We start from the raw sequence: 24,807 nt of genomic DNA on the forward strand, positions 1-24,807 counted from the left end.
CAATGTTTGAGAGCCCATCCCTCCACCAGTGTCCATTCTCTACCACTTATGAACCCAGTAACCCTCACACCCCCTATCCCATCCCCTCCACCCCACTCCGCCTCTGTGGCAGAGCATTCCAATTTGTTCTCTCTCTCCCCTTTCGAGTGTTGTGGTTTGCAATAGGGGTATTGAGTGGACATCATGTTCAGTCTCTAGTCTACTTTCAGGGTGCATTTCCCTCCCCACTCGGGATTTCCAATCATATTTTACTTGGTGCTCCCTTCTCTATCTGGGATGAATTTCCCCCAGCATGTGAGGCTAGTCCAAGCCATCAAGCCAACCTCCTGGTATTATATACTACTATTCTTGGGTATTAGTCTCCTACTCTGCCATTTTATATTCCACAGATGAGTGCAATCTTTCTATATCTGTCCCCCTCTTTCTGGCTCATTTCACTTAGCATGACACTTTCCATGTTGATCCGCTTATATGCAAAGTTCATGTTTTCATCTTTTTTAACAGCTGCATAGCATTCCATTGTATAGATGTACCAAGGTTTCTTTAACCAGTCATCTGTTCTCGGGCACTCGGGTTTTTTCCAGATTCTGGCTATTGTAAACAGTGCTGCGATGAACATATAAGTGCAGATGTCATTTGGACTATACTTTTTTGTTTCTCCAGGATATATTTCCAGAAGTGGTATTGCTAGATCAAATGGAAGCTCAATTTCTAATTTTTTGACTAGTGTCCGTGTTGTTTTCCAAAGGGGCTGGACCAGTTGGCATTCTACATTTCACTTTTTCAATGAAGACTCATTAAAAGATGAAAAACAAATTATGATTTGTCTATAATCTCCTGAGTAAGCTCCTAACTTCAGATTTCTATTGTATCCCCTTCTAACACACTCATTTACTGTGTTTATTGTCATTCTTTCTTTTTCCAGAATGTAAGCTCCACCAAGGCATCTGAAATGCGTAAGCAAAATTAAATAAATATTTACTAAATGCTTAATTTCCTCCAAGGTAACTTTAGTTCTTTTTGTTTTTTCTTATTAAGTAACTATCATTTGCACCAAAACTCAACATTATGTTTTTTAGAATTATATTTTTAACCTTTTTTCCTTCAAAGAAAACGTTCCAGTGAATCCAGATTTCTATTGCTTAACATTTGCATTGAATATCATCCTCAGGCCTGCTTTTCTAAATGACATGTGTCAAGGAAAGGTGCTTACCAGCACTCACATCTGTCTCGTTGATGTTTGATGACTTGGCATATTTTGTCTGGTTCACTTTATAATTCCTTAAAAAATTTGGCAGAGCCTTTTCCAATGGTGTGAAAGTATTTTCTATGGGCTTGCTGATGGTGTGACTATTTCCCTCAGGTGTTACAGCTTTCGCATGGCTTAAAATAAAGAACTGAATTATTTCTATACCTGACAGTCTTTATTGCTGCACTTCATCAACTCAATCCTACTAAATCGTTAATTTATTTTACTTACATGCCTATACAGGCATGGTGAAAAGGAATCTGCAAAAATTCCACAAAATAAAGTGCCTTCTTTATTGCATCCCTGGCATTTGTACAGAGTAGAAGACTTCTCTAGCCAATTCTCTTAAATTTTTCAATAAAACAAAGTCCTGGCTTCCTAAATTTGAAAATGGCAACACTACTACTTTTACTTAAAATGTTTTAAAAATGTTACAGAAAGGCCTTTTGTTCTATCATCTTTCTCAGGCACTTTCACAAAAACAGTGAATGACCTCTCTTTTCTTCATAGATCCTGATCACTACCATCTTATCTCCCTAGAAAGCCAATATGCTAGCTTTCCTTCATACCTCTTTATCTTCATCCTCCTGAAAGTACTATGTGCCATGATATTGCATTTTTAGCTCTCAAACTCAAAAAGGGAAGCTAGTTATTTCTTTAATTCTTGAATGATTTCAAAGAGTGTGAGTCTTAAGACACTAGCATTTGTATCCTGTGCTTTTTCCCTACTATAGCCCTTATTTTTTTCTTTACCTTGAAAATATTTTTTAAAGTGGAGGGTTGCTGGAAGGAGGATATGGTTCAGACTATTACTTTCAGGTAAATAAAGTATTGTGTTTTTCAGCTTCCAGTTAAGGGCAACTGAGATGTGGAGATTTTATGAAACTCTCTCAATGTTACAGTTAAATTGTTACTAGAGATCATGCTGCTAAATTCCTCAAGCCCTTCATTTATAATGACAAACAAAACTACTTAACCTTAGGCATAATTGCAAATCATCTCAATTAATCTTCCACTCAAATGAATTGTTATTTTATTTATAAATATTTACAGGATTTTTGGCACTGGTGATAGCCTGAGGTTTGTATTTCATATTTTGGAGGAGTACCTATTCTTGAAAATATAGGCATTTTAATTTTTGGTTGCTCATGAAATATTTATTAATGCTAATACCAATAACAATAAAACCATGGTGATTATGCTCTTCAGTCATTAATGCCCTGAAAGAAGTAATTTGCAAATTGGCACACTGTCACTCAAAGTATTAATTTACCACATGTGGGTATCAAATTACTTCTGGAATCAGGTTAGGCACAATTGTCAAGGCACGCTGACATTTTTCTTCCTTGAAACATTCACATTCAATCAGTTGCCAAATCTTGTAGCAGTGCTATTTCCACAATGTGTCTTGCATATTCACTATTCCCTTCTTTGTATTGGCACAGTGACTACTTGAATTCTGTCCTTCTTCCCTCTTGTTTAGAGAATTACACGAGTAATTGTTCACCAGGCTGTCATTTGTCTCATTTGACTTCTAATCCACACTACCTTTACAGTTGCCAGCAAAGTGTCTTCATTGACTCCTAACAAAAATTCAAAATCTAGGCCTGTCTTTCCATATTTGTGCATGAATATGCGTGCAAACAGGAGTGCACACAAACACACACACATACACACACAGGCATGTACACATGCACACCCACATGCACAGAATTGTCATGTGCAAAGCACAATGTATACAAGCAAGGTGCACTAGTGCACTTTGGAATCTACCCGAGAACAGCAAACATTGCTTCTGAATATTATCAGTGGGTTCTTGAAAACTGCAAAAATGAGCATTGCAAAAGTAAATCCTTCCTTATGGTATTTTAATCAAAGTAGAATGGGATTTGTTTTCTGTTTTGTTTTTCATTAACACTGTAACCTAAAGATGCTGAATAGAACAACTTTATTAGAGAGACTGCAGTTATTGATAAGGTGTGTGGTGTGTGCATTGGGACTCAATAAAGTACCCCAGGTGACTCGAATATACATTAGGGGTGTGAACCACCTTTTCAGTGTATTAGAAAAGGGAAGATGTAGCAGAAAAGAAAATAAGAGCTCGAAGGTCAGCAGACAAGTATTCACTCCTGGATTTGCCATTGTAAGACAGATCTCTAATGTATCAAAGAATTAACTTAAATCTCATTTCCTCATTTGTACATGCACCATGAAGGAACTGAGCAAGGTTAATTTAGTTAATTAACACTAACACAGAATGTATTATGTACTCAGCTCTGCATTGGAAGCTGAAAAATGTAGCACTGAGCAAGAAAAACAGTCTCTGCACTCATCAACTTGGCAAAACATAAGAGATAATGAATAAGTTAAATAAAATTATAGATTATGATAAAAACGATGAAGGGAATAATTGGTGCTATTATGAGAAGAACTTAGTGTGGGGCTAAGCACAATAGTAAAGGAAGTGGAAGTTGTGATTTTCACTTTTTTTTTCCTGTTCTCAACTTATTTAAAGAAAGAAATAAGGGGGGGTGGGATGTTGGGTTTACTGGTGGTAGAGAATGGGCACTGGTGAAGGGATGGGTTATCAAACTTTGTAAGGGAGAAACATGAGCACAAAAATGTATAAATCTGTAACTGTACCCTCACGTTGACTCACTAATTAAAAATAAACTATAAAAAAAAAAAAAAAAAAAAAAAAAAAGAAAGAAATAAAATCCTCCATGTAGGTCACGCCAATGCAGGAAACAATAGATTCTTGAAGGTATTCACATTAATGTGAAGCATCTTACAGACTGAAAAAAAAATTCGTATATGCCTTATATAATGTTATCTCCCTCATTATTTTCCCACTTTATAGACCTGAGTTTTGAGAAAACCATCAGATAATCGACTTTTTGGTGTCTTTGAAAGAATAAATTTGTTTAGGATGAATGAACTAGGAAACAACTTTGGTACTTTAAAATAAGTCTCTAAAACAGTTTCTTACTGACGACTGATGAATCCAAGTTCATTGCCTCTGGAAGGTGGTCACTGAGTAGATATGATTTCTCAAACTTAGAGATTTGCCAGATATTTGTAATCCTTGGTTGTCTGTACACAATGCCAATGCCAAGATGCCTCTCTCTTTTTCTGGTGCCATCTTTATCTTATCTCTTATAATGGAAATTTTACAGCTCTAATTAATGGAAATGTGACAATGACTAAGGGTGAATATCATGTTAGAATGCCTACTATACAAGCTAAATTTACAAAGTAGACAATCTGTGTATTTAGTAACAGATCTGAATGGAATAAAAATAGGAAGTGTGAGACAAAATGCTAAATCAAGTGAATCTCGAACCATGAATAGCTGTCATCTGGAAAATTCAAACAAATTAAAAGTAGGCATATTATTGAGATACTACACTTGATCTTAGCCAAAAGGCCGAGAAGCACTACACTTGATCTTAGCCAAATGGCAGAGAGTCTCTTGCCCATGCGCCTGGCTGTCTTCCCCGGGGTCCCCTTGGAGGGGATGGGTTCCAGCTTCCCTCCCTGCCCCAAGCAGAGCTCCCAGGGGTCGAAGACCTCCGGAACCTAGCCACAGCCATGCTCAAGGCCCCTCTCCACACGTTTGGAGAAGCCTCACCATGAAGGTACTGGCAGAGGAACCCAGGTGTGTGTAATCCCATCAATGGCCAACATCCAGAGACTTAAAAGCAAGCTCCCAGAAGCACGAGGCCACTTCACGGCTGCTCGATTTCTTATAACCTACTTCTCCCTTTGGGAGAAACTGGCAAACTACTGAGAGTTTCCTGCCCACATGGGAGAGTCTTGCAAGCTTCCTATTGTGTGTTCATATGCCAAAGTCAGTAACAAGCTGGGTCTCATGCCTCTGACCCTGAAAGAGCCTCCAATGCGGCATTGTTGGGAAGGCCGAGTCGAGAGAGGCTTCTAAAATCTCAGGGATAGGACGAATGGAGAAGTTACTGAGACCGCTCGAGAAATTTGACGATCAACAGGATGATGATGATTGAGATTAAATGCAGAAATGAATCTGAGAATCTCTGGAAATGCATAGGCTATTCTGATGATGATTTGACTCCTTCTAAAAATTCCAATGAGTATTTTTTTTCTGTCATTGTGTCTACTGTTGTCAATCTCTTCAGTCATAATGGAAGTACAAAATAAAATAATAATGTACAACTACAACAGCTATTGCATCTAGTAATAAGACTTTATATGTTTGATTCTATACTAAGATATGTACATTTTACCTTTTGGCATCTGCTATGCCTTTAACTAATCTGAATGCTGAGATTGAACTCTGGCTTTATAAAAGATCATTTAAGGCAATTGCACTCGGATGGGAAATAATATCGAGATAGAATAGGTGCTTTTTCCACTGCATTATCTCCATATGCTTTTAGAATATGGAGACATATTCAGGGACAGATAGACTATAGCCCTATCTTCTAGAAGTTCTACATGAAGTCTGATAACAGGATCAGAGACTGGTAGGAACAAAGCAGAGGAACAGGGATTTGGGATCTGAGAAAGCAGAAGAGGAGCATGTGACATGCATTGTTCTGAGAGTTCTGCAGAACAGGGTTGGCCTTCTGACTTCAAGTTGAAATGCCTAGGTGACAAGAATATAGCTCAATTGAAAAATGGCCTTGCATGGGTGAGGCCCTGAGTTCTATTTCTGGCCCTGTCTGGGTCCCAGAACAGTCAGATGTGACCTCAATTAAAAAACAAAAAAGAAGTGGTACCTGCCTTTTTCTCCTGATTGGTCCCTCGGAAGTTATTTTATGCTTATTGCTTCTGCCTATGGCTTTGGTGGGGCAGGGCCCAGGTAGGCTCCATTTTCCTGTTATAGAAAATTGAGAAGATCTGAACATAGGCTATCAAAAGCAAAGTCCTGATCTTTTCATCTCTGCCAGTTTCCTCCACAGAAGAAAGAGGAGAGAGCATAGAGAAATTCATCATTTGTTTACTTAAAAAAAAGTTTTTACTGTGCAGCTATTAGAAAAAAACGAAGTCATGAGATTTGCTTGTAAAAGTAAGTGGATGGACATGGAGAGTATTGTGCTTAGTGAAATGAGTCAGAACTAGAGGGACAGATAGACACAGAGTGACTGCACTCAGTTGTGGAATATAAAATAACATAGTATGAGACTAACACCCAAGCACTGTAGAGACAAGAACCAGGGTGATTGCTTCACAGTTGGAAGCCTGCCTCAAGTGCTAAGGGAGAAGACAGTTGGGATAGAGAAAGTAACACTAAGTCAATGATGGTTAGAGGGATGTCTCTGGATGGGAGATGTGTGCTGAAAGCAGATGAAAGACCAAACATGATGGCTCTCACTATCTGTATTGCAAACCATGATGCCCCAAAGTAGAGAGAGAGAGAGAGTCAGAGGGGAAGTGCCTCCATAGAGGCGGGTGATGGGGGATGGAGTGGGGAGGAGTAGCTGGGGTGGGTGTGATGAGAGAGGCAAACTAGGGACATTTTTGCTGCTGCTGTTATTGAAGGATATTAAGGTAATTCATTCAGATAAGGATCTGTATTCTTGTATATGATCTCTCTGTACAAATTTTCCCTGGTTTAATATTCCTCTGCTTATAGCTGCTATAAGCTCATTCGCCCTTTTACGTTGTCCACTCTTAGCTTCATTCCCAAGACATTGGCACTTTGGCAATTACAAGTTCATATTCTAACTGCTGACAAATATTTTGCTTTGACCTTTAATTTTTTGTTATAAAGTTATTAGCTTGTATGATTTTTCTATCCTTGAGACTGAAATAAATTGATATCTTTATCACAAGAGGGAAAACAGAACATTTAAGCATTAGAACCTCCCTTAAAGGTTGATGTTCTTTGATTGATTGATGGGTATTTAGGCCTTCTAACAGTGCTCAAGAAGCCTATCTTCTTCCTATTCTTAGCCAACTGGGTTAGTGCTGGGGTCTGGATGCAGGTGTTGTGCAGGTTCTGCAATATCGGTAATTTCTGAACTTCATGGACCTCCAGGGCCTCACCTGGCAGTGATATGAGGCCTCAGGTGTTACAGCTAGTGATGTGAAGAGGGATCTTGTAGTGTCAGGGATGGAACGGGGGTCAGTAGCATATGCGGCATGCAATCTTAAGATAACTGGAGCAGTTAATTCAAGATTACTAATACCTACAGTAATATTCTGGATTCAAACATGCAAATCTCCTGAGGGCAAAAGCTTTAGACCACTGTGATTTGATCCAATCTAGAAAAGGAACTCAATTACTCAATTAAGCCTTTGTACTGACAGCATGAATCAATGAAAGAATGAATGTCTCAATTCCTTCCCTAGGCTTATATATAACATTTTGGATTCATTGACACAATTTTTATGACACTGTGAAGGCTGAGGGCTTAAGCCCTGGCTCTATTTTCAGGAATCACTTCTTTCAGTGCTTGGAATTATATGGGTTCAAACCTGGGATCACCATACTCAAAGCAAGCACCCTACCCATTGTGCTATCTTTTCTGTTGCTCATCGATTTGCTCTTATATACTACTTTTTAATTTAATTTTCTTTTTTTTTGCCTTTTGGGTCACATCTGGTGATGCTCAGGGGTTACTCCTGCCTCTGCACTCAGGAATTACTCCTGGTGGTGCTCTGGGCACCATGTGGGATGCTGGGAATCAAACCCGGGTTGGCCACGTGCAAGGCAAATGCACTATCCGCTGTGCTATCGCTCCAGAACCCTATACTACTTTTTTTCAACTTTTGTTCATCTTGGGTTGGAGTGATAGCACAGCAGGTAGGGCGTTTGCGTTGCACGCAGCTGACCTGGGTTCGATTCCTCTGTCCCTGTCGGAGAGTCCGGCAAGCTACTGAGAGTATCTTGCCAGCACCGCAGAGCCTGGCAAACTACCCATGTTGTATTTGATTTCCCAAAAGTAGTAATAACTCTCACAATGGAGACGTTACTGGTGCCCACTCAAGCAAATTGATGAGCAACAGGATGACAGTGACAGTGACAATTGCTCAGCTTACATGGGTCACATTTGTAAGCCATATGCCCCATCATCAGCTTTATTTGGAGAAATCCACAAAATATTTTCAGTATAATGTTGATTATTATGTTATAGGAATGTATAAGGTGCTTTGAGAATTCAAAAGAATTGTGTTCAAATTAGTCTCTATTTATTGAAAAGGCCTCCTGAGAAAAGCACTGGAGCACTGTTGTCCGGTCCCGCTGTTCATCGATTTGCTCGAGTTGCACCAGTAACGTCTCCATTATGAGACTTGTTGTTACTGTTTTTGGCATATCTAATACACCACGGGTAGCTTGCCAGGCTCTGTCGTGCAGGCAGGATACTCTTGGTAGTTGTCGGGCTCTCCGAGAGGGATGGAGGAATAGAACCCGGGTCAGCTGTGTGCAAGGCAAACGCCCTGCCCCCTATGCTATTGCTCCAGACCTCCTGAGGAAAAATACTTGAACAAATCTTAAAAGTGGATATGAGGTAATCAGTTAAAAAAAAAAAACAAAACCAAATCCAAACAAAAAAGATAAACAACAATGAATGGTACTGGAGCTTGAATTCCAGGCTGACAGGAGACAGACAGGTCATGGGTCTAAGAAAGACAGGCCCAACCATTTAATTTGCAAGCCACGTGGCCAAGTGCAACTGTACAGGTCACATGCCCATGAGTCTGGCCTTGGCAAAGAGGGATGTATACAAGCTCTCACTCATCCCCCAACCCCTATTTTCACCACACACACTTTGTGTGGCAGTTGGGGTGTGACTGGAAAATCCAGCTACATCTGAAGAGACTACATAACGCAATCTCAGTAAGAACGTCAGAATCATGCCATTGAGAACTTCTGATTCTCCAAGAGAAGCTATAAACTGGTTCAAAGTGAAGAATTTCAAAACATTGACTTCAGTTAAGACCAGGTAAAACTACTGCATAAATGAAAAGAGGAAGGATTGCAAACCCCATTGGGCATGAGCACAGAGTTATCTCCACCTGGTGCCAGATCCTATTTCAGGCAAACATTATTGACAAGGTGTGAGAGAACATTATTTTCCAAGATATTTCATTTCAGATTTATTCTGAACTATTGTCAGTTTCAGAAAAAATAGAAGTTTAGTACAATATAAAGAAGGTTTTTGCATTTTCCCATTGCAGGATTTGTAGCAATGTTAATAACACTTAAAAAAAAATAACTTCCTTGAGGAAGGTGTAATAGGAATGATCCCTGAGCGTGGAGTAGATCCTGGCAGTTGTTCTTACGTATTACAGGTGCAACCTCATCCCCCCAGAAGGCTCTTTTTCCAGTATGTAAGAACTTAGAGTGATGACATTAGTTAGAATCACCTGTAAAAACTTATAGAAATATCAGGTTACTAACCCAAGACTACTGAATGAGAATCAACAAGGGATAAATCTAAAATTTGTGCTGGGTACAGATCCATATGTATAGCTGAGGTTTTGGTCTTTGCTTGTTTCCATATGTGTTGCTACTGAAGTTGGGTATAAGTTCAATATTAAACTTCTAAGTAATATAGTAATATTAATTTAATCTAATACTATTTCTTTTGTTGTTGTTGTTTTTTGGATCACACCAGGCGATGCTCAGGAGTTACTCCTGGATTTGCACTCAGAAATTATTCCAGGCAGTACTCGGGGACTATATGGGATGCTGGGAATCGAACCTGGGTCTGCCCTGTGCAAGGCAAATGCCCTACCCACTGTACTATTACTCCAGCCCCAATCTAATACTATTTCTAATAACAGTTTATATGTATAAAAGAAATGACAATACAAAAATAAGAGCAAGGATATTGAGATATTAATTTTAGAAACAGAACAAGAAATGGAAAAATATTGATATATCTATAATGCACATGTACAATAAACTTTCTTATATAATAATTAAATTATACACATTGATATTTATGAATTCAAGTAGCTGTAAAAAGGAATGAGAAGTACATAAATCACTGATAATACCTCTATTCCACATTTAATTACTAGTATGGCTATTCAATTGTATGTATGACTGAAAAATAATTTATAGAATCCTGCTCAGCTATATGTGATGCATACTTTTTGCCAATTTAAATATTACCACTTACAAATTACTGAAAAGTAAATTTAATGTATAGACTTAGTGAAATGTTGTGCATAATTTTATATTAAAGCAATAAATATCTGACTAGTTAATTTTGTAAGTGGATTTGAAAAAGCAATTCTCAATATATTTTGGTACATTCTGGGGACAATTATAATCATATAAATATAAGTGCATTCAAGCAAATGGCATTATTCATGCATGATTATCAGGTTAGAGCAACTTTTAAAGAACTACCACTCTCAAATGTTTTTCATAACTTTGGTTGTCATAACAACATAACATTTATCTTCTACTCTTAAATAGAGAAAATTTTCTGTATTTTTGCTTCTAATGAAAGAAACTTAAAAAAAAGATAAAAGTAACACTGAATAATGCCAAAATTAGTCACATATATGAAACTATTAGGGAGAAATCTACAGCTAGTTCTATTAATTTTATTAATTCCTCTCTACCTCCTTACACATGTTTAATTGTTTTGCCAATATTGCATCATATTTGAAAATTGTAAAAGTAATTTGCTTACTAGTAACCATTCTTTTGCCAATATGAACTTAAGTCCAAATAACTGTCATAATAACTTATGCTTAGGAAAGGTGTAGAATATATATATATATATATGCACAGAGTACATCTATATATAATTTAAATGAAGCAAACATTCAAGAAAAATTGAAACCGAATGCCTCTTCCATTCAGAGCCAATAGCTGAGTCACTGCAAGATTGTCTGTGAGGAACAGAAAGTCATGAAAGAGTTAATTCGAAAAGAGCTTCAGAAAATCATTAAAAAAATTCGACTTAACATTTTGGAAGTTGAACTAGAAAAGCTAGAACTGAAAAAGGATTTAAAAAAAGACGCTTTGAACTAACTTTGTATTGCTGAAAACGTATTAGTACAAATTTACTGTACTAATGCTCACATATCTGAATCAAAGTGGAAGTTATAGAAAATAATCCACTCAAGAGTTTATTTTTGTTGTTTTAGTTGAATTACATTATGTGTGTTTGTAGGGCTAAGGTACCTGCTTCATTTCTGCCAGTTGGGGGATACCCTTAATTCTTCAAGGCTTCTATTACTTCGGGGCCATGGCCCTTTGCATTTTCAAAGTCAAGAATGATGCAAATACTCTTTTTTGTGCTTCAAATTTTACTGCAGTTCACTAACCTGAGAAACTATGCTTTAAAATTATTCCTATGGTTATATTAGGCCCACTCATATAATTCCATATTGCCATATATTATACTATAGTCAAAAGAATGATATATCACATTTGTAGTTTCCAGATTTACTCAAAGATAAATTGGTTACACAAGGCTGAGGTCTTTATAAAAAAGTCTATCTATCACTGTACACCCTACCTTATCTTTTCTTCCAAGCCTCATTCCACTCTAATACTTGGTAACTTCACTGATAAAAGAAGAATTCCAGGGAGGGAATTTATTTTATAGAAACTTGTCTCCACCAATACCAATCATTTGACTCTCCTTCAAAACTCTTTACCTGTATTTAAATACTATCCAGCTAGTCTATTGTCTTTTAAGGAAAACTTACTGCATAAACTGACTATACTATAATATTTATATAAGTCAGTCAGAATAATCTATTTATACATTCATTCATCCCCTTAAATAGTTCTTGTGAATTTACTAGTGTGTTTTGAGAATATTATTTATTTTGAAAACAGGAAACTATTATTTACATGTATATGATGACCAAATTCACAACCTTTCTCAAGAGTTTCAATATCATAGATAGATAGGTAGGTAGGTAGGTAGATAGATAGATAGATAGATAGATAGATAGATAGATCATAGATAGATATTGCTCCATTTTAATGTCATGTAGGCATTTCAGTGTATCAAAATATAAATCTGTTTCTATCCAACCTGATCCTCATTCCTATAAATATTATCCCCAGGCTTCCAGTTATCATCAAGTGACTCAGAAAAAACATATGCAGAAGATATTTTTGACTCTTCTCATCTCTGACAAATAATTCATCTAACAAGTCTTGCAAAATAGACCTCAAATCATTCCAATTTATCATCTTTGTCCAAACCACATGATCTTATTTCAGCAATATCAGTAACTTCTAGTTGATTCTTCCTTACTCATTTCCAATCCACACAGTCCACACATCCACGTAATCTTTAAAACAATCTTTGTAAATTAAATCTGATCATATTACTCTATGGCTTTAAACTTTGTAGTGCCTTGTAATTACTTTTAGGATACAGCAACTCCCAAGTTAGCCACATCTTGACAAAAGTGAGAACAAAGAAAGTCAAGGAACAAGGTTAAAAAAATTAAGTTTTCCATCTACAGTCAAACAGAGAATCCCGTTCATAATTTCTCTTTCTTTTAAGAAGTGAGGCACTAGAAGCACTTCATTAATAATCTCAGAAAATACAGATTAGAGGGATAATAATATAGGAATTAATTTTTAGAGTTAGGTGGAAGGATGTGGAGACCATAGGTTCCAGGTGCAGAAAGACATCGATTTTGGACAAGGTGGACTCAGAAGCTGATCTTTGGAGTCTAGTGTGTAGGGTACTTGGCTGGCATGCTATTGACCAGGGTTTGATCCCGGTATCTCATATGATCTGCTGAGCATGCCAGGAGGAGAAATTCTTTTTTTTTTTTTTTTTTTGCTTTTTGGGGTCACACCCAGCGATGCTCAGGGGTTACTCCTGGCTTTGCACTCAGGAATTACTTCTGGCTGTGCTTGGGGGACCAGGGACCATATGGGATGCCGGGGATCGAACCCGGGTAGGCCGCATACAAGGCGAACGCCCTACCCGTTGTGCTATCGCTCTGGCCCCAGGAGGAGAAGTTCTTGAACACAAAGCCTTGAATAAGCCCTGAGTACTGGTGGTTGTGCTTCTTGACCCCACCCCCCCACCCCCACTTGGATCAGGAGGTGGTAGTAGGGCTGCTCCCATCTATTTTCTCCAAATTCAGGTAATCCACATTTTGTTCTCAATCCGGATTTTGTACTCAAGCTATTTTTGTGCAGCCCTGCTCTTTGCATTATATTTAGTGTTCTCTCATAAAATCATTTTCCTTAGTGTTTATAGCAATCATCTTATTTATTTACAAAAGAATTAAAATTATATCCCTACTATTTGCCATTTCAAATACATGTTCAGTTATTATCAATGCTTATTTACAAAAAGGTCAATTCCATAATCAGGAATATTTTCTGTCTTATTCAAAGTTTTACCCTCAAAATAAGTAGTACATAAATATTTGTTAAATGATTGTGCTACTATTTGATAATGTAAACATTTTATTCCAATTAATCAGGTGACATTAATCAAAATAAGTTTATGTTCTAAGTCTTAACTGTGTTTTTCCAAATGATATAGTTTGATATTCTTAATTATGGAGTAATCATAATATTTGTCACACAAACTTGCTTACTTTTGAAAGAGAGATAGAGGTTATCTAAAGAGAACAGAAAGACAGTCCCTAAAAGTAATATTCTAAAAGTGAACATTGCATCCAAACAGGTGGATATGTAAATAGATGCTTAACAGTACTAATTACTGGGTAAATACAAATTAAGACTATGAAGAATTACCACCACACACCTGTTAGAATGGCTGTAATCAAGAAAATGAGATAAATGTTGAAAAGCTTGAGGGAAGAGAACTTTGTACACCATTGATGAGAATATAAATTGATTCAACCATCATAGAAAGTGTGGGTTTTCTTAGAAATTGAATTTTGGCTATCATATAATACGCTAATTTTAGTTTTAGGTTTTTATTCTAAACACATGAAAACAGAATACCAAAAGACAGCTGTACTACTCTGTTTATTTGCTGAGTTGGGGAACATGAGCCTGCAGACCATATAAAGTCTGAAAAAATCAGGTATTCTCCTTAGTATATGAGGGGAGAGAGATATGTGTTTCTCATTAGCTACTGGTCACTCATCTAATAAAATATGAAGTGGAATTGATAAAATTTTGAACTCGAAATGGAAACTTTATCATTAGCCATGATACAATTTTTCAGGTGTTTTGTCTGCAACTATGCCAAGTATTATGAAAAATATTGAGTATGAAACAGAAATTTAAACTGCAATCTTTTTTTCATCTGCAGTACGTTTTGCTGAACAATGAAAAACAAGCATTCAGGCATGTTCCCACATTTTTCTCTCCTTATTCAAGTTTGAATCAGGGAGTTACCTATCTTGGAGTAACTGGCTTGATGACAATAATTTTGAAGGAGAAATAAATAAAAATTCTTGTTACATAAATTCATGGTCAAATTAGTGAAACAGCTATTTCCTGGTGCAGTGATTTCACCCAAGTTTTGATACCTTGTAATTTTATTACACATTGTCTAAGTTACTCATTAGAATTTTCTGTGATTCCTATATTTCTAACTCTTTGGATTATATTTAATTGGATTCAAAACTTCAATTCATCACTATTTCTCAGTTCTGAATTTAAAAGAAAACACTTGTGAAAGAATTTTACTAAACAACTTGGTTAGATTGGTTCATTTTGTTTGCTTGATTTTGGTTTCTGCTTTTCTCTGGAAAGTTCATTTTGGATGCATCTCTTTTGTGAAGGAGGGTTTCTGTTTTCTTCATAATTAGATGAGAATTCTATGCTCAACTTTCTTTACCTCATTGTACTATAGTTGTTACTTACCTGTCTTTGTACATTCACAATACCTTTTTCTTTTATTTAGCAGCTTCAATAAAACATGCTCAAGAGGTTGGATTTATAACATCTAATGTAATATTTCCTTTTTTCAGTTTAGGTTTATGAATTTATATTTTATGAGCATTTGGAGGAATTATTCCTATTTTTTATTTGTTAAATACCTTCCCAAACTAATAACTTATTGGTATATAATGTGGATTTTTGGTTTTTTAAAAGACTTAATTTTGTTGCAGCACAGTAAGTTACAATGTTATTCATACTTGAGTTTTACAGTGTTCAGACATACAATGTTCTAGCACTAGATCCCACTCCTAGGGTAAACTTCCCTCCACCAATGTTCCCAGAATTCTTTCCCTATGCTATCTCCCCACTCCCTTCCTTATTACTCCTCAACCTGCTATCCTTACAGGAATCTTTATAATTTCAGTTGTTAAAGTTTGGGTCTCATGCTTTCTGTATATAATATCCTTGAATTACATTTTATTTCCTATTGAATATTGCTGACATTTGTTGTCCTGAATGTTGATGTTTACTGGCACTGGTTTAGTCTTGGTAGAATCTGAGAACAGGCAGATTATCTTTTTAGCTTTTTATTATCTACACACAAATATACTTGCACATATACACACATATGAATTTCAACTGAATATGTTTTATCTTCAAAGTTTGATCCCAATAAGAATATTTATTGGAGAGTCTTGGGTAGGGGCCGATACCGGCTCTCGCTCCGCCGAGATTCGACCCAGGTGGCCATGTGTTTGCACAGCCGCTTTGCTGCTGAACAACTAAGATCCAGAGCCAGCTATATTACTTCTGGCCCCAGCGAGTGCTTGCAGCCATGTCTCCAGACTGTGAACTAAGCTTTAGCTCCATGCTGCCCCAGGAAGGGAAATGATGCAATTTCCAACTTAAATCTCCCTGGACTTAATTACTGAAAGACAGAAATCCTAAACCGTGTGGCCACTACCGCGGCTGCACAACTTTATATTACTTCATTCTTATTAGTGGAAAACTAATTATCAAATGTTTCCTTGTCAATAGGGCTGTATTTTTGGGGGATAAACTCCAACAACAATATTGAGTTTTGTGTTGAAATATGGAATGTAACCAAGGTAAAGAGAAAATGAAGTGAAATTTATCAGTTATGCATAAGTGGGGGAGGGGGGATTGGGGGTGGTGGGGTGGGAGGTATATTGGGTTGTTTTTTTTTTGGTGGTGGAATGTGGGCACTGGTGAAAGGACGGGTGTTTGAGCATTGTATAACTGAGACATAAGCTTGAAAATTTTGTAACTTTCCACATGGTGATTGAATAAAATAATTTTTTTAAAAAAAGAATATTTATCGGAATAGATTGCTATTAAAAAGTGTCTTATTTTATATTGTGTCCGTTTGATCTATAGTGTAATTCTTCTGTATTTTGCTTGATTTTACTCAAGTTGTTTTTTTTCTACTGCCTTTTGTCAGTTACCCTATTTCAGCATTACTAAATCATAAACATTGGGGTACAATCAGTCTATTTATTTATTTATTTATTTTTTTGCTTTTTGGGTCACACCCAGCGATGCTCAGGGGTTACTCCTGGCTCTGCATCAGGAATTACTCCTGGCGGTGCTTGGGGGACCATATGGGATGCCGGGGATAGAACCCGGGTCGGCCGCGTGCAAGGCAAACGCCCTACCCGCTGTGCTATCGCTCCGGCCCCAAGTCTATTTATTTTTGGTGCAAATTTCTGCAACTTGAGGTTAAATATTTTATGAAGAAGTAATCTGGAACTTTAAAGTAATTTACTTCTTTTATTTATTTATTTATTTATTTATTTATTTATTTTTGGGTCATACCCGGCAATGCACAGGGGTTAGTCCTGGCTCTGCACTCATGAATTATCCCTGGCAGTGCTCAGGGGACCATATGGGATGCTGGGAATTGAACCTGGGTTGGCTGAGTGCACGGCAAATGCCCTACCCTCTGTGCTTTTGCTCCAGCCCCAGTTTACTTATTTTAAAATCTAGATAAAACCAGGTATGCATTCTAGTTTCCAAAATAACTTATTAATTTTGCACATTTTATATGATGTTATCACTACATTGTTTTGTAAAATTTAACATGACCATAGGGTGTAATAATAGCAGAAATAAAAAAGTGAATAGAGAGTGTAATGTATCTTGAGATATAATTTGACAATTTTTGAGTTGCAATGAAGCATGCTGACTTCATAGATATAATTTTTTCCTATCTCCCAAAAATATTTATTTATATTACTAAAGGTCCAAGAATTCCTTGCAGTTATTTCTGTGCCACGCACTGTATTCCGTGTTACATAATAGTCAATTGATGACATAGTGAAAAATAACTTTGTTTTTTTTTGTTGTTGTTGTTTTTTTTTTTGCTTTTTGGGTCACACCTGGCGATGCACAGGGGTTACTCCTGGCTCTGCACTCAGGAATTACCCCTGGCCGTGCTCAGGGGACCATATGGGATGCTGGGATTTGAACCCGGGTCGGCCGCGTGCAAGGCAAACGCCCTACCCGCTGTGCTATCTCTCTCCAGCCCCCTGAAAAATAACATTGGAATACTTATTTGGAATACCTGAGTGATTGTGAATATTGTGGCTCACAAGTGTGAAAGGACTGCCATGAAGTAGGGAGTCAGGTAGGTGGTTCTCTGGGAGTATGTTTCTGGGAGCCATGAAACAAAGAAATGTTTAGAAAGATAAAAAAAACTATAAGAGCAAGAAATTTTTGAAAAGACAAAATGTCTTAAAACCAAGAACTGTTTAGAGAGACAAGATATACTCCGAAAGGGAGACATCATGAAGCCTGCTCAGGATGAAGGCCAGACCTTGTCTAGAGATAACTCCCAGACAAGAATGATGCCTTGATAACAGAGAAAAATATACGGGCTTCTAGAACGAGAAGTAATTCTATTTGACAATTCCCTAGCAGCAACAACCCTTAACTCAAACTGAAGTAGCGGGGAAAAATAAAACAAAAAACCCTTTATAACCTGATTTCTAAAGCTGCTCAGGGCACTCCATTCTGGGATTTCCAACTTCCCAACTCATGATCTGTAATTTCCTCTTTTTATTCACAGCAGGCTGTTCTGAGTTTGCCTGTGACTTTCTTTAAGGGTGCCAAACTTCCTTTACTTTGGGGGTTCTTTTCTCCCTAGAGAAGTCTTCCCTATAATTAGTATCCTCTGTTAATAAACTATTTTGTGTCACTCTCTGTCTTCTCCTGAATTTTATTTTTCAGTGATAGATAAGTGTGTGTTTGAGCGGCACCAGTAACGCTCGAACAAATCGATGAGCAACGGGATGACTGTGACAGTGACAGTGACAGATAAGTGTGTGACCTTTGGGCAGCAAGGGAAAACCCAGTGGTTCTCTCTCTTGCACCTGCATTCGGTGGACTTGCCCACCCGGGATGGCCAATGCCATGGACAGACAAAGGAGAAAATGAGGCCGCCAGGTTGGTTGGTGATCAGTTGCTGTTTATTCCATTTTCCCCACGCGCCTGTTCTAATCTCACTAAGGTCCCCGTTCGAGTTTCACACTGTCCCTCATTCCCATCTCCTCCTGTCTCCGCTCTCCCACTCATCTCTCCATGCTCCCTCCCTCTTGCAGCCATGTCTCTCTCATTCTCTCTCCATGACCTGTTCCTACATTCTTTGCCTACATTCTTCTCCCTCTGTCTTCCTTGGTAGTCTCTCTGTGCTCCATCTTGCTGCCCTGGTCTCTCTCTCTAGTCTCTCCTCAACTCCCCACATGGGGGGTAGCCATCACACCCCATCTGGTACATAATCAACATATCAAAAGGGCGGAAATACCACCTAGGGGTTTTACTCCTTTCCTTGGTCCAGTAACTTAATTAAAATCTAATTAACATCTCAATTCTACTCCTTAATATTAGCTATTTTTTATGGACAGAGTAAGAGATACATTGAGCTTGTAGGATGGCTCTCCTGGGGACATCTCGCTGTAGATCTCAGGCTATAGTGCTCAGGCCAGATTAATCTTTCCTAACCCTAGCAGGGTCCTACTTCATGCTCTTAACTTATAGTTAAGTATTATGGAGCTTTAGCCTGGCCCATTTTGATGCCAAGGTAGCTCACTGCTTGCTCTGGGTCCATCCAGTCCCTCCTTGGGACCCTGCTTTTGGGGTACTAGGAAGTAAGGGCAACTGAGGCTTAAGTCAAGAGAATAGATGCCCAGGAGTGAACGTAATTCAGAGTCAATTAACTCCCTTGTTACAAAAGCATAGAATTAAGTGTCTTCCTGTGTCTATACAAAAAGGACATTGCTCTGAATTAACTATGCAAAGGATTTAAGGAGAAGAGGAAAACAATATTTACAAGTCAGAAGGCAGAGGTAATTGACAGGTTGGGGGAGCAATTAACAAATCCAAGCTCCCTGCATCAAGGGAGGAAAGGCAAACGAATGTTATCCTACAGATAAGGAACTTTGAACCTGAGTGAGACTGTGACTGACTTTTTCCCATAGCCTGAGTGAGAAGCATGGTTTCCAAAAAAAAATCTTGGCACCAGATACCAGCTCTCACATGGGACAGATCAAATATATCTCAGGAGCAACTTGATGGCTACCTGAGTTTCTTGTAGGATTTTAGTTTTAACACTGAATGACAACACATTGGTTTAATCAGAATTGATTTTTCCATGTGTTGTACATCATCGCCAGCAATATAGCGATCAGACCAGGAGTGAGCTTAACATGTTCTATTAAGGTTATCTCCTCCTGCTCTGTGGCTCCCCATTGTACCAATGACAACACCGATTTTGGCAAAGTGATTTATCCCTTCATCTGATTTTTTATGGACATCTACAAAATAAAGTTTTTAGAAAGCAAAAATCTCTCAAAGTTGGAATAGGAGAAAAAGCGGATAGGTCTTTGTCTACCCAATACACTATTCCAATTTCCAGTACTCGATATGATCCCTCAAATCTGTCAGGAATGATCTCTGAACATAGACCCAGGAGTAAGCCCAAAGCACTACTAGTGTGTTCCCAAAACAAAACAAAACAAAACAAAACAAAACAAAACAAAACGATCAGAAAAAGATTTAATATATAACTTACATTGATGTTCTATTTTAATCACATAATAATATTTTACAACAAACATCGAACAATAAAAATGGGCTATTTTTGCTAAATTTCCAAGGCAATACAACTGTATCAAAAATATTGAAACACCACCAAAATGTTAGGGTACAGGGTTTTATTCTTCTGGTTATGAGAAGACTCTAGAACTTTGATGGTGGGTATGGTGATTTCTCTATACAAATAGAGATGCTGAGCTATACCCTGGAAGTTCTATAAACTAATGATCAATAAACTAAAAAGGAAAAATGAAAGAGAACAAAACTGAATTCTAGCTAGAATTTCTTGCTTGTATCCAGAGAATATAATTGCAAGATAGTTCATCCAGGAGTCTAAAGGATGACTAACTACAAAAAGGGCAACTTTGAATTTTGCTTGGTTTCTTTGAATTATTGTGTTTTTTTACTTCACTCAATTTAAAAGAGAAATTGGACTATGCTTTGTCATTTTGTGCCTATCCTTTGAAAGATAGCATACTGTTGGCTTGGAAGCTTCCCCAGACATAGCTACAAAGACTAAAAGGTCTCTAAATTTAAATTCTAAAACATGCGCAGTGTGTGATTCTGTGTGAGAGCATCCACAGTACACCATGATCAAATCCTCTGAGGTTTGATCTTGACTTTAAGATCCGCCACTCTAAGAAATTATTGACTCTGTAAACCTCCCTAATACTGGATCTGGTTCTTAGAGCACCTTTTAAAAGGAATATCTCTCATAGCCTTTCTATAGTTAGCAGGAATGTTCTCTAGAGATAATGTAGTCGATTCAGTCTATTCTCAAGATTTAGACTGAATCCAGCAGTACTTAAAGAACCTATAAAACTGGGAATAATGACCAAATACCAAGACCACAAAAGTGAAAAACTCAAGAATAACGAAAACTCTGGTAACTACATGACTTCAGATCAACAGCAGCAACAAAAGTGCAAATCTTTCTAAAGTGAAGCAAACAATAGGGTACTTAAAAGTCAGGCAATTCACATCCCCAAAAACAAAAGCAACCGGTGTTGGCATGGATGTGGGGAGAAAGGGACTCTCCTTCACTGCTGGTGGGAATGCCAACTGGTTCAGCCCTTTTGGAAAACAATATGGACAATTCTCAAAAAGTTAGAAATTGAGCTCCTATTTGACCCAGCAATACCACTCCTGGGAATATATCCCGGAGAGGCAAAAATAGTAGAGATGACATCTGCATTTCCATGTTCATTGCCGCTCTGTTCACAATAGTCACAATATGGAAAAAAACAGAGTGCCCGAAAACAGATGATTTGCTAAAGAAACTCTGGTATATTTACACAATGGAATACTATGTAGCTGTCAGGAAACATGAAATTTGCATACAAGTGGATCAACATGGAAAGTATCATGTTGAGTGAAATGAGTCAGAAAGAAAGAGACAGACATAGAAAGATTGCACTCATATGTGGAATATAATGTAACTGAGAAGTACAAGTTGGCAACGATGCAACTTCTGGCAGATATCTCTCTGGACTTAGTTACTAAAATACTAAATTACAGAAACCCAAAACTGAGAGGCCGCTAAGTGTGGTCACTCGACCTCATACCTCTTCATCCTCAGCAATGGAAAACAAATTATCTAATGCTTCCTTTTCAGCAGGTCTGACTTTAGGGGAGAGACTCTCCAAACAATAATAGTGAGTTTTGTTGAAATATTGTATGCAATCAAAGTGAAAGTAAAGTGAAATTTATTAGTTACACAGGCGGGGGGGGCTTAGGGCGGGGGGGGGCTAGGGGCGTGGGGGGGTTGGGGTGTGAGGGGGCGGGGTGGAGCTATACTGGGATTCTTGGTGGTGGAATATGAGCACTGGTGAAGGGATGGGCATTCGAGCATTGTATAACTGAGATTTAAACCTGAAAACTTTGTAACTTTCCACATGGTGACTCAATAAAAAATTAAAAAAAAAAGTCGGGCAATTAAATAATGCTTTAGTCAACCCCATCAAAAAATGGGGTGAAGAAATGAACAGAAACTTTACCAAGGAAGAGATACGAATGGCCAAAAGGCACATGAAAAAGTGTTCTACATCACTAGTCGTCAGAGAGATGCAGATCAAAACAACCATGAGATACCACCTCACACCACAGAGACTAGCACACATCCAAAAGAACAAAAGCAACCGCTGTTGGAGAGGATGTGGGGAGAAAGGGACCCTTCTACACTGCTGGTGGGAATGCCGGCTAGTTCAGCCCTTTTGGAAAACAGTATGGACGATTCTCAAAAAACTAGAGGTTGAGCTCCCATTTGACCCAGCAATACCACTGCTGGGAATATATCCCAGAAAAGCCAAAAAGTATAGTCGAAGTGACATATGCACTTATATGTTCACCGCAGTACTATTTACAATAGCCAGAATCTGGAAAAAACCCGAGTGCCCTAGAACAGATGACTGGTTGAAGAAACTCTGGTACATCTATACAATGGAATACTATGCAGCTGTTAGAAAAAATGAGGTCATGACGTTTGCATATAAGTGGATCAACATGGAAAGTATCATGCTAAGTGAAATGAGTCAGAAAGAGAGAGACAGACATAGAAAGATTGCACTCATCTGTGGAATATAGAATAATAGACTATAAGACTAATGACCAAGAATAGTAGAAATCAGTACCAGTAGATAGTTTCCATGGCTTGGAGGCTGGTCTCTCATTCTGGGTAACTCAGAGAAGGGAACACCAAATAAAATGTGGTTGGAGGTCATGTGGGGGAAGGGTGAGGCGGGTGGAATACAGACTAGAGACTGAACACAATGGCCACTCAACACCTTTATTGCAAACCACAACACCTAATCAGATAGAGAGAACAAAAGGGAATTCCCTGCCATAGTGGCAGGGTGGGGTGGGGGGAGACGGGACTGGGGCGGGGGGGAGGGATGCTGGGTTTACGGGTGGTGGAGAATGGGCACTGGTGAAGGGATGGGTTATCGAACTTTGTATGGGGGAAGCATGAGCACAAAGATGTATGGATCTGTAACTGTACCCTCACGATGACTCTCTAATTAAAAATAAACTAATTAAAAAAATAAAAAAAATAAAAAAAGAAAAAAATAAATAATGCTTTAGTATCATATAAATCCTAAAATTAAAAAATTTCAATAGTTATGCATTTCATAGCGAACTGAATCTAACCACTGTGCATAAGGACTGCAAAATCTTAGCCATAACCTACTTTTCCATCATTATCACACCAAAAGACTTTTTAAAATGTTCTATTCTCTCTTACTGCCAGTGAGAGTCATGATATATCTCAGAGATTTGATATGTCACCGATATCTCAATTTTTTAAAAATATTTTGTGGCTGGAGATATAATGCAAGATTTTAAGGTGTCTACTTTGCATTTGAGCTCTTGTTTGGAGGTTCTATCAGGGGAACGCAGCTACTCGTATACCCTAGACCGAAGACTGGTCAGTCTCTATTTGGGGAAGGCTGTCCTCTTCTACTGAGCACGCAGCTTGGAGAGGGGTGCACGTGGAGCAGAGGTGAGAGAGGAAGGGGACACCCGCCTAGCCAGCCAGATCAGCCGAATCAACCCTGGCTTTCAATGGGGTGACAGACGTCGCAGCCAGATCGCCCTCACATGGGGTAGGGCATTTGCCTTGCACGCGGTCGACTGGGTTCCATTCCTCCAACTCTCTTGGAGAGCCCGGCAAGCTACCAAGAGTATCCCGCCCGCATGGCAGAGCCTGACAAACTACCCATAGCATATTCAATATGCCATAAATAGTAACAACAAGTCGCACAATGGAGACGTTATTGGTGCCTGCTGGAGCAAATTGATGAACAACAGGATGACAGTGCTACAGTGCTATCCTATATTTTGCCAACCCTGGTACTGCATGTGTCCTTGAACTCTGTTAGGAGAAGTCCTTGAGCACAGACTCAAGAAAAGACTCCAAGCACTACCAGGTGTGGCCCAACCCCCTCAAATTTATGCTGTTTGTGTAACTGTATTTGTAAAATATATTCAGTATTGAAAACCAGTGCTACCACCACCACAACAAATAGTCACTGTAAAAAAAAAGAAAGTAAAAGAAAAATGCTGTTTCTTACTTGTTATTTGATTAAATCCAATATGCCATGAGCATATAGAACTTCATAGTTCTATTTAGTCCTAGTATATTGTCCTATGTATCTGAAAATATAAACATTCTAGTAAGAGAAGCTGGGAAATGGAAGAAGCTAGAGCCTCAGGATCTAGTTCTTGTGTGCCGTTAACTATAAGACATGGTTGGGTCTCTTGTATCTTTCTTGACATCAGTTCTGCCCTCTGAAAAACGAAGTCAGATTAGATACTGATTTTCCTCTGCATCCTCTAGCTTCTTTTAGTTAGTTCTGATTGTATGTATAACAGATAAATGTGTATATATTCTTGTAGAAGAGGCTAAGGTATTTATGCAGAAATTTCTGAACTGCATAGTTCAAAAGCACAGGATTAAATGGTGAATTCCCCCACTCTCCAGCTTCATCTACTAATTATACTTTTAAAGTGTTATTTAATTTAGTTTTTCTCATTCTCTTTGAAATAGCTGTATTCTTCCTCAACAATTTATAGTTTTTTCAAATCTCTGTTTCTTACTGTAACCTTGCCTTTGGACAGAATTCATTCTGCATTTTGTGCTCTTCTTTTGTTGTTA

The 24,807-nt window shown here is 38.0% G+C and overlaps 1 pseudogene; it reads right to left on the reverse strand.

The window, feature by feature from the left end:
* Positions 1–4,596: 4,596 nt before the first annotated feature.
* Positions 4,597–4,688, reverse strand: LOC129401147 (U2 spliceosomal RNA; annotated as a pseudogene).
* Between the last annotated feature and the right edge of the window lie 20,119 nt (positions 4,689–24,807).

This window comes from Sorex araneus, chromosome 1, assembly GCF_027595985.1.
Source record: "Sorex araneus isolate mSorAra2 chromosome 1, mSorAra2.pri, whole genome shotgun sequence".
NCBI classification, from domain to species: Eukaryota; Metazoa; Chordata; class Mammalia; order Eulipotyphla; family Soricidae; genus Sorex; species Sorex araneus.